This window comes from Cetorhinus maximus, chromosome 2, assembly GCF_964194155.1.
Source record: "Cetorhinus maximus chromosome 2, sCetMax3.hap1.1, whole genome shotgun sequence".
Taxonomy (NCBI): Eukaryota; Metazoa; Chordata; class Chondrichthyes; order Lamniformes; family Cetorhinidae; genus Cetorhinus; species Cetorhinus maximus.
This window is the reverse complement of record NC_135880.1, coordinates 228,599,007-228,608,904: the sequence shown is the minus strand read 5'-3', so window position 1 is coordinate 228,608,904 and position 9,898 is coordinate 228,599,007. Positions and strand designations below refer to the sequence as shown.

The following is a 9,898-nucleotide window of genomic DNA, read 5'->3' as shown; positions in this document are numbered from 1 at the left end:
GAGGGAGGCAAGGGAGGAGATCGCAGGGGCTCTGACCCAAATTTTTAATTCCTCTCTGGATTTCCAGCATCCACAGTATTTTGCTTTATATATAAGCATGTCTAATTAATAAAATCGTTAAAATTGGACAAAGACTTTACAATGGCTGAAGCCATTGCTATGACTCAAATGCTAGGTACTTCCTGGCATTCAGAGCAACTAAAGTCTCTTTCCTAAAGATGCACTGACAACTCTGTGCTTGCAGATACCAAATTCCAACAGAATTGTACAAGGGCCATTTACATTTCTAAGGCAAGACCCAGCCAAAGGAGACTAACTCCACTCACCATCCATCCGAAAACAGAAAGGTGTTTTGGTTTCTGCTTTCCTCCTTTATTGTGGTGGCAATTTTTCCAACCTTGCGTTTTGGTGTGATCCAAGTTCTCCATTAATAACCCCACAGCAAACTTGAGATAGGATGAACTCAAAGGGTTAATTTATTTGCACACACTTAAACACAACATGGTATAGTTTAAGTTTGTTATGGACAAAGAAATAGACAAGTTGCAAAAAAAATGTTTTGGATTGGGGGACAGTGGATTTTAGTAAAATAAGGCAGGATCTGGCCAAGGTAGACTGGGAACAGTTACTTGTGGGGAAATGTACAAAGGAACAGTGGGGGGTGTTCAAAAAGGAAATGGGGAGGGTACAGCCTCAACATGTTCCCTCTAGGGTGACAGGAAGGAGTAACAAGCCCAGAGAACCATGGATGACCAGAGATATTCAGGTTACGATGAGAAGGAAAAGAGAGGCTTTTAGCAGGTACAAGGGAAGCAAATCAGCAGAGGCATTAGTGGAGTACAGACAGTGCAGGGGGGAGCTTCAGAAAGCAATTAGGAGAGCAAAGAGGGGATATGAGAAAGCTCTGGCTGGTAAAAGTAGGGAAAATCCCAAGATATTCTATAAGTATATCAATGGGAAGAGGATAACCAGGGAAAGTGTAGGGCCCATTAGGGACCAAGGGGGCAATCTATGGGTGGAGCCAGAGAACATCGCTAGAGTGTCGAATGATAATTGATATAGGGAGTGACAAGGTATTGGAGGTGTTGGCAGGCTTAAAAGTGGACAAATCTCCAGGTCCAGATGATTTGTGTCCCAGACTGCTGAGGGAGGCAAGGGAGGAGATTGCAGGGGCTCTGACCCAAATTTTCAATTCCTCTCTGGCCATGGGGGAGGTGCCAGAGGACTGGAGAACAGCTAACGTGGTTCCGCTATTTAAGAAGGGTTATAGAGATAAGCCAGGGAACTACAGGTCAGTGAGTCTCACGTCAGTGGTAGGGAAACTGTTGGAGAAAGTTCTGAAGGATTATCTATCTCCACTTGGAGAGGCAAGGTTTGATCAGGGATAGTCAGCATGGCTTTGTCAGAGGGAGATCATGCCTAACAAATTTGATAGAATTTTTTGAGGAGGTGTGTAGATGAGGGTAGTGTAGTTGATGTAGTTTATATCGATTTCAGCAAAGCCTTTGACAAGGTCCCACATGGGAGACTTATAAAGAAGGCAAATGCACATGGTATACAGGGTAATTTGATAAGGTGGATTCAAAATTGGCTTAGTTGTAGGAGACAGAGGGTGACGACAAAAGGATGCTTTAGTGACTGGAAGCCACTGTCCAGTGGCGTACCATAGGGATCTGTGCTCGGTCCCCTATTATTTGTCATTTATATAAATGACATAGATGACTTTGTGGGGGGTAGGATTAGTAAGTTTGCAGATGACACAAAGATTGGCCAGGTGGTTAACAGTGAGGTTGAGCGTCTTGGGCTACAGGAAGATATAGACGGGATGGTCAAATGGGCAGATAACTGGCAGATGGAATTTAACCCTGAAAAGTGTGAGGTGATACACTTTGGAAGGAGTAATTTGATAAGGAAGTATTCAATGAACGGCATGACACTAGGCAGTTCTGAGGAACAAAGGGACCTTGGCGTGTGTGTCCATAGATCTCAGAAGGCAGAGGGGCATGTTAGTGGGGTGGTGAAAAAGGCATATTGGACACTTGCCTTTATCAATCGAGGCATAGATTACAAAAGTAGGGAGGCCATGTTGGAGTTGTATAGAGCCTTGGTGAGGCCACAGCTGAAGTACTGTGTGCAGTTCTGGTCACCACATTATAGGAAGGATGTGATTGCACTGGAGGGGGTGCAGAGGAGATTCACCAGGATGTTGCCTGGGATGAAACATTTGAGTTATGAAACATTTGAGTTATGAAGAGAGGTTGGATAGACTTAGATAAAAGCAAAAAATTGCAGATGTTGGAAACCTAAAACAAAAACAAAGATACCTGGAAAAACTCAGCAGGTCTGACAGCATCTGCGGAGAGGAGCACAGTTAACGTTTCGAGTCTGTATGACTCTTCAACAGAACTAAGGAAAAATATAAAAGAGGTGAAATATAAGCTGGTTTAAGGGGGGGGAGGGTGGGGGTGGAGACAGGTAGAGCTGGATAGAGGGCCAGTGATAGGTGGAGATAACCAAAAGATGTCATAGACAAAACGACAAAGAGGTGTTGAAGCTGGTGATATTATCTAAGGAATGTGATAACAAAGGTACAGATATCCCTAGTGGGGGTGGGGTGGGGGGGAAGGGATCGAAATAAGCTAAAAGGCAGAGATAAAACAATGGATGGAAATACAATAAAAAAGAATGGAAATAGGTGGGAAAAGAAAAATCTATATAAATATTTGGAAAAGAGGGGGATCGGAAAGGGGGTGGAGATGGAGGAGAGAGTTCATGATCTAAAATTGTTCATGATCTAAATTGATCTAAAAGAGGCCTGAACAATCCCCATCCACCACTACTCTCCTCCGTCTGGCTGAACTTGTTCTCACACTGAACAATTTCTCCCTAAACTCCTCTCACTTCCTCCAAATAAAAGGTGTGGCTATGGGTACCCACATGGGCCCCAGCTATGCCTGTCTCTTTATGGGGTATGTGGAACATTCCTTGTTCCAGTCCCACTCCGGGCCCCTCCCACAACTCTTTCTCCGGTACATCAATGATTGCTTCGGTGCTGCTTCATGCTCTCGTCTGGACCTGAAAAAATTTGTTAATTTTGCTTCCAATTTCCACCCCTCCATCGTTTTCACATGGTCCATCTCTGACACTTCCCTTCCTTGACCTCTCTGTCTCAATTTCTGGTGATAGACTGTCCACCAATATCCATTACAAGCCTACTGACTCCCACAGCTACCTCAACTACAGCTCCTCACACCCGGCTTCCTGTAAGGATTCCATCACATTCTCCCAGTTCCTTCACCTCCGTCACATCTGTTCTGATGATGCCACTTTCAAAAACAGTTTCTCTGACATGTCTTCCTTCTTCCTTGACCGAGGTTTTCTACCCACGGTGGTTGACAGGGCCCTCAACCGTGTCCAGCCCATCTCCCACGCATCCGCCCTCACACCTTCCTCTCCCTCCCAGAACCATGATAGGGTCCCCCTTGTCCTCACTTATCACCCCACCAGCCTCCGCATTCAAAGGATCATCCTCCGCCATTTCCGCCAACTCCAGCATGATGCCACCACCAAACACATTTTCCCTTCACCCCCCTGGCGGCATTCTGCAGGAATCGTTCCCTCCGGGACACCCTGGTCCACTTCTCCATCACCCCCTATACCTCAACCCCCTCCCACGGCACCTTCCCATGCAACCGCAGAAGGTGCAACACCTGCCCCTTTACTTCCCCCCTCCTCAATGTCCAAGGGCCCAAACACTCCTTTCAAGTGAAGCAGCATTTCAATTGCACTTCCCTCAATTTAGTCTAGAGCATTCGCTGCTCCCAATGCGGTTTCCTCTACATTGGAGAGAGCAAACGCAGACTGGGTGACCGCTTTGCGGAACACCTTCGGTCTGTCCGCAAGCATGACCCAGACCTCCCTGTCGCTTGCCATTTCAACACACCACCCTGCTCTCATGCCCACATGTCCGTCCTTGGCCTGCTGCAATGTTCCAATGAAGCTCAACGCAAACTGGAGGAACAGCACCTCATCTTCTGACTAGGCACTTTACAGCCTTCCAAACTTAACACTGAGTTCAACAACATCAGATCATGAACTCTCTCCTCCATCCCCACCCCCTTTCTGATCCCCCTTTTTTCCAATAATTTATATAGATTTTTCTTTTCCCACCTATTTCCATTCTTTTTAAATCCATTGTTTTATCTCTGCCTTTTAGCTTATTTCGATCCCTTCACCCGATCCCACCCCCACTAGGGATATCTGTACCTTTATTATCACATTCCTTAAATAATATCACCAGCTTCAGCACCTCTTTGTCCTTTTGTCTATGACATCTTTCGGTTATCTCCACCTATCAATGGCCCTCTATCCAGCTCTACCTGTCCCCCCCCCCCCTTAGACCAGTTTATATTTCACCTCTTTTCTATTTTTCCTTAGTTCTGTTGAAGAGTCATACGGACTCGAAAGATGCTGTCAGACCTGCTGAGTTTTTCCAGGTATTTTTGTTTTTCTTTTGGACAGACTTGGGTTGTTTTTGTTGGAGCAGAGAAGACTGAGGGGTGACCTGGTCGAGGTGTACAAGATTATGAGGGATATGGACAGGGTGGATAGGGAGCAGCTGGTCCCCTTAGCTGAAGGGTCAGTCACAAGGGGGCATAAGTTCAAGGTGACGGGCAGGAGGTTTAGGGGGGATGTGAGGAAAAACTTTTTTTTACCCAGAGGGTGGTGACGGTCTGGAATGCGCTGCCTGGGAGGGTGGTGGAGGCGGGTTGCCTCACATCCTTTAAAAAGTACCTGGATGAGCACTTGGCACGTCATAACATTCAAGGCTATGGGCCAAGTGTTGGTAAATGGGATTAGGTAGGTAGGTCAGGTGTTTCTCAGCTGTGGGTGCAGACTCGATGGGCCTTTTCTGTGATGTGCATAGACCCTGTACACATTTGGGTGCCTTCTTTGGACTCTCCCAACAACCTAGTAACCATTATGCATGTTCCTTAGACATCGTACACACTCTCGGACGTCCTCTTCAGAGCCTGTCTATCCTCGTACAAACTCCATACACTCCATTAACCATAACTCAGTTTCATCAGGTCCCTGTATACCCACCCCCACCCCCAGACCTCCTGTTTCACTGTGTATTCGGCTGTCACTATAGCTTTAACTCGATTGTGTGCACTGTCCATTTCATGCTATTTGAGAGGATGTTGTTCGTTGTTTGCTCAGCTCGGCTTTAGGGGCAGTGTTTTCGGGGCAGTGTTTTCTTGAATTTTGATGCCTGTGCCGCTGGAGTTCTGGGCAGGGTTTGGGCAGATGTAACTGAGGTTACAGCTTCATCTTTGTCTAAATCCTAACCTAGATTTTGTTCGTGGTTTTGAACGTCACGTTGCTGGATTCTATTCTCAGGCTGGACACGTTGGTTTTGGGTTCGCGGCTTGAATATTTTGTGTAAATTGCAGCTCCGCTTTTTGAATGTTGATGTCTTGTTCGGCTGGTTTTCCTCAATCCGTTTTCAGGGCGCAAGAGCGGAAATAAGTCCTTGAATTATTATTAACTCTTGCATTCATTAACCATTTGGTACAAGTCTTTTTGCAGAGGAGATTCATGTTCTACTGAGACCAGTGGTGAGTGAATGTGTCTCTTATTGCGGAATCAGCGGGTCACGTTGTTATTTGCATTCTGTCTGAATAAGTGGCTAATTCCCAGTTGTCATTTGTGTTAATTGGAAGGAATCTGCTTTCGAGGCCCTAATTTTGTGTATTTTCAATCGAAACGAACTGCAGTAATATCAACAATTCATAATTTCCTGGCACTTTGTATCCAAATGTTATTCCAAATAATTCGTTGTTAACAGGGACTGGATTAAACCTGTGCAAACAGTATTATTCCGTTTCGATGATAAATAGGATCATGTATTTTCATGCAGTACAAGAATGGGACTGTTTCATGTCGAGTGTCCTAATGTGGACTGAGCATCCCTCGGGTCGCTGAATAAAATGGGAATCACAAACCCACAGTATTTGAATGAATCGTAACGCACACATTTCGTCGTCATATCGGTCCTTAGAGCCGACTGGAGATGAGTTTCGGATGTTTACCAACCTATTTAAATTCAGTTGAAAACGCTGAAATACACGGTCTTTATTGTCATAAATTTAACCAATATCCTCAATATTTAATGGATTAGCTTTGTTCTTATATTTTTAAAAAGTTATTTGTCGATTAATTTCAACATTAAAATATACAAAAGATCAGACTTTTAAAAACTATTATATGCTTATGTGTTCCATACATGGGTGTTTAAAATAGTAAAATCCAAGCTCTGAAGGCTGAGGACAGAATGAGCAAATATCCCAGAGGGTTTAGTGGGATGGCAACAAAGAGCTTCCTGTTCCCACCTTCTGCTCTCACTGAGAATCGTTGTGGCTTTTGGCGTCTGTCATAAGATGCCTTGTGTGCATCTGAACTGTACAGACACTGCCATCTTTAGAATATTTGAACCAACAATTTCGAATGTGGTTCTTTCTTGCTTTAGAGAAAACATTGTTTAATTCGCCGCGTTAGTTTAGTGCTAATGATTGAATGAAAACACCTGTAAATCGTATTGTAAATAAATGCCAAAGCTACAGAATCATAAGTAGCAACAGAAAATGTATTTTTTCCAATCAACCAGAAATACATACGCCTGCCAAGACATCTATAGTGAAAACAGGTGTAAGATTATCTTTCCCTGCACTGACCATTTCCTCAGATCACAAAGATTCTGGTCTGAAATATATAAAAATAGTTTGCTCATATATTAATCTCCATTGGATTAAGGGGGCTGGAATGATTATCATTTCATTGAGTATTGTGTAAAGTTATTTCATGCTGCTTGGCTGTGTTCACTCTTGTTTGCTGCTTGTTGGCTGGTCCTGCTCCTTAGTTACTGCCCATCATCTCATTCACAATTGATCTCAATTGCAGTTTAGGCACAGCAAATCTTACATTTTCTATATGATAATATGCTATTTAATGCTTTTACCCCCAACTTTTATTTTGAGAGAGCAGAGAGATTTTGATAAGATTTCTGACCTAAAGATTTGAAAGTGAGAAAAAGCATTTACAGTGACATGACCCCTGTACTCTACACTTCTCAACATCTTAAGATCTCTGACTGCTCTCCTCTATTTAAAAATAATGTTGCAGAGGATAATTTGGTACATAGCCAAAGCTTTATTTTTTTTTACAACAGTGCATCCTGTGAATTCTGTAGGTAAAGAATAATACATGTTATTGATGTTGCTAGTGAGTTAGAGGGCAGGGAGAGTTGCTAAGTGCGTACAATCAGAGGAGAAAGCAAAGATTGGATGAGTAGTTAAGAAAAAAATAACAAGAACACCTGCTACAGACTAAAGGATAATTGTAGAAATTACATCAAGGAGACTGTTTGTCCATGGAAACCATCTTGTTTCTAGTTCTTCACCTGCACCCTCCTGCTGTAATCCATTTTCACTGCCCTTTCCCATTTTTCATTTTTCTTTAACAAATGCATATCTAACTCCCTTTTAAATGATACAAATTCTGCTTCAACTGCCTTTGTGGTAAAGCATTCTAAATTCTATATCTCTATAAAGCATATTTTAGCTTCATTTTTACTATTAATATCTGAATCAGTGCCCTCATATTACCAATTTACCAACCAAACAATATTTGCTATTTACCCTTTCAGAATTTTGAAAAGCCCTGTCATGTTCCCCTTCATCTTTTTGTTCTAGCAAATAAAACCTAATTTATTGAGTTGCCTTCATAACTATAACCTTTGGTTCTGTATTCCATTGAATCATTCTTGTACTGTTTGTAAGGCTGTAGTATCCATTGTGTAACTGATCACCCATATACATAATATTCCAACAGTAGTTAAACTGATATTTTGTACAAATTCACTTACCTGATTTTATGTTCATTGTACCTATGCGTGAACCCAAGAAACACATTTACCTTTTTTAATGGTTTTTCCTTCCTGTACTCATTATTAAAGATTGATTTATATGTATTCATAGATTTTGCTGTTCCTCCTTTTTGTTTAGAAACTCAGCATTATCCTTTTTCCCAAAGTGGAGTGCTTCATGTTTCTTGGAATTGAACTGTAACTGCCACTTATCTGCATACTCTTTTAATCTGACAAAATCCTCTTACAAACTGCTGTATTTTCTTCAGAGTTTGCCATGCTCTCAAGTTATTTTTAATTAAAAAACTACAACTTTTTAAAAATTGTTCTTGGGATGTGGATAATGCTGGTTGCCATGAGAGGATGGTGATGGGCCTGTTCCTTAAACTACTGCAGTCCTTGTAGTGATTGTTACTACTTTTGAATAGTAGTAACATCAAGAAGCTGCTCACTGACACTCAGTCAGAACCACTCATCACAGTGTTGATGCAGCAATAGGTGTAAGAGACGAATTACCTCAACAGTAGGCACCGTTCAACTGACTGTCTTAGTGAGGATTGCAAGAAAAAGTGAGATAATAAGAGATCAAGGTCAGAACCTTGACATATAGTTCATTTCTGAAGCTTCCATTCTGAGCCAGCTTGTCATACAACATTCGTAGTCTTCTGAATCAAGTTTTGGAAGATGCCTGTACAATTCCTTTATTTAGTCATCTCTTAGAAATTTGAAAGAATTTTTGCACACAAGATAGTGAACATATGGAAAAGATTCACATGGAAGGTGGCTGATGTGGGGTCAATTGCCACCAATCAAAAGGAACTTCATTGAGAAGAATGATTGAAATTCACAGAGAAAGAGAAGAGCACTGTTTGGTTTTGTCAGGTAGGTAGAAGAGGAAGCTTGAACCTGTAGTGTTGTTATGAGAATTAACACCAGCATTACTTATGGGTTAGATGGTGGCAATATCAGGAGTGCAAAATAACTTACGATGCCTCATTATTGCGCACAGCAAAATTATTGTAGGAACAGGTGGTTTGTCAGTGTTACAGCACTAACGATGAGTTAGACTTGTGGTCATTCCTACCAACATAACAATACTTTACTTGCCATATTTTCTGAAGCTCACTATCCATGGCAAAATTTAATGTCTCCACAGGGAGTGAGGTGGGAGGGGTCATTTAATTGACAGGGAAGGCATGGGGTGGAGAGCCCATTCCCTTCCTGACTCCCCTTGATTAAATCAGGGCTGGGTGGGGAGTGGGGAGGTTGAGTTTGGCCTACCTGCTAGGTCAATTGAGGCCCTTAAGTGGTCAATTAATGGCCATAAAAGGGGCCATTTCTCACTGCCGCTGGCATTCTACCAGTGGTGGCAAGGAGTGGGGAGGGTCCTGTGACATGGGTAGGCTCCCATGTATATTTGTGGTGGCCTGGCTGTGGGCTTGGATGGGGGAGTCCTCCTGATCAGCCACCCCTGTGCCCCACTGGAGGCCCCAAAGGAAGAACCCCCACCCTTTACATTGACTCCCTTCCCACTTCCCCCACTCAGTGGAGCCTGCCTGATTGGCACTTAACTTCCCTCCATGCCTCCAGTGATGCATCTGATCTAGAGCCTGCTGCAGATTTGAGAACCACGAAGGCAGGGAGCTAAGTGCCTGATCGGGATTTAACCCTGTTGAGGTTCCCAGAAATGACTGCAGTGATGTTGCTACCAGCCTTCTGGCTGATGAATAGGGTCATCACCATGTCCATCAAATTCAGCTCACAGCATATTCCTGAATCTCGTAATGACGGCATTACAACAGAGAAGGCATGACTGTTCACAGCTGAGCTATAAACCTAGAATATTTAGTTGAAAATGGACACTGAATGTAATAACAACAACTTGCATTTAGATCATGCCTTTAAGACACTTCATATGAGCTATTATTTGACTGGAAAACACCAAGAAGAGCAAGAAAAGACTGTGATGTT

General features: G+C 42.9%; 1 long non-coding RNA gene across 1 annotated transcript; it reads left to right on the top strand.

Moving 5' to 3' along the window:
• Nucleotides 1-5,261: 5,261 nt before the first annotated feature.
• On the top strand, nt 5,262-8,032 carry LOC144671689 (uncharacterized). Its single transcript, XR_013573988.1, has 2 exons — nt 5,262-5,621; nt 5,924-8,032. It is a non-coding gene; the product is annotated as an uncharacterized LOC144671689 (long non-coding RNA).
• Nucleotides 8,033-9,898: the final 1,866 nt, after the last annotated feature.